The sequence below is a fragment of the Globicephala melas genome, chromosome 12 (assembly GCF_963455315.2).
Source record: "Globicephala melas chromosome 12, mGloMel1.2, whole genome shotgun sequence".
In the NCBI taxonomy this organism is placed as follows: domain Eukaryota; kingdom Metazoa; phylum Chordata; class Mammalia; order Artiodactyla; family Delphinidae; genus Globicephala; species Globicephala melas.
In genome coordinates this window covers 26,642,333-26,643,938 of record NC_083325.1, presented here as the reverse complement: position 1 = coordinate 26,643,938, position 1,606 = coordinate 26,642,333, and positions in this window count along the sequence as shown.

Genomic DNA, 1,606 nt, shown 5'->3' with positions numbered 1-1,606 from the left:
AACAGTAAAACCTACAAGCCTTACTTCTCTGTGTGGGACTCTTTATTTTCCTGGGCTGACTCTCACACACAATGCTAAAGGCTTTTCACACCTATTTCTAGTCCACACAATGACCCTGAGAGGTAGGTTCTATTATTACAGATGAGGAAATTGAGGCTTATAGAAGTTAACACCTTGCTGAAGATCACACAGAGCCAGGGTTGAAATCCAAGTGTATGTGATGCTAAAACCTAGTGCTTCTTCTGCTATACCACCTTATTTCCTTTATCTTGAACATTAGTAAGAATGAGGACTAGATGACTCTTGGAGGGAGGAGGGTTAAGAAACAAGGGCTTTGGGCTTCCCTGGTGGCGCAGTGGTTGAGAGTCCGCCTGCCGATGCAGGGGACACGGGTTCGTGCCCCGGTCCGGCAAGATCCCGCATACCGCGGAGCGGCTGGGCCCGTGAGCCATGGCCGCTGAGCCTGCGCGTCCGGAGCCTGTGCTCCGCGACGGGAGAGGCCGCGGCAGTGAGAGGCCCGCGTACCGCAAAAAAAAAAAAAAAAAAAAAAAAATAGAAAAGAAAGAAAGAAGCAAGGGCTTTCATAGATGTAAGTCCTTGTACTCAAGGGTGATACACTAGAGACTGTGAACAGAAAGGGAAACGCAGGGCTTATAAGCTGTAACATGTGAGTGGTTCAAACACAATGTTATTTAAACTTAGGTGAAGGATGGTCGTAGTGGGCTTAAGATCTCTATGAGGTCCTTTGTCATTGAGGACTAAGTTGTATTTTGTCCCAAAAGCTAATCAAGAAAGGAGCAGCATCCCAAGGAAGAATATTTTCTCTTCCTGCACTCCTGTTCCCCCTCTCTCTTCTCCTTTTCTCTCTGTCTCTGTCTCTCTCTCATTACTTGCTACCCACTCCCTGCCCTTGGTCAAGTCTGTTTAATTTCACAAGTATTTACTGAATTTTTGGCATCTGCAATTACTGGATGAGGCCAAATGGGATTTATGTACCCCACAAAGATGATTCCTGCCCATCAAGGTCACACTGCATAAAGGGGGAGACAGACACATACATATAAGACAATGATTTGAGGTGAAATAGAAGCCCTCACAAAATACTATGAGAAAATACGGGATAATAATAACAGCTAACATTGACTGAATGCTTATAATATGCCAGGCACTAGGTTAAGAGCTTCCATGGATTTTCTCATTTAATCCTCACCACAGCCCTATGAGGCAGGTACTAGTGTCATTCTCATTTTATAGCTAGTTCACTAGTTAACTAGATTTCCCAGCTAGTTATTGGCAGAACTAAGTCCTTACTTCTGCCTGGTGTGCCCTTTGCTCCTGCCACCTGGCCAGGTCCCATCCTTGATATTCCTGAACAGAACCCAACTGGTCTTCCCAGACACACCCATTTGGAGACAGTGGAGCCCAGTGGAAGCACACAGACCTCAATGTCAGACATTCTTCCTCCACCATCCCTGCACTTGCCCTCTGGGGGTGCAGTAGAGAAGCGTATTTTCTTTTTCTTTTTTTTAATAAATGTATTTATTTACTTCTGGATGCATTGGATCTTCGTTGCTGCACGCGGGCTTTCTCTAGCTGCGGCGAGTGG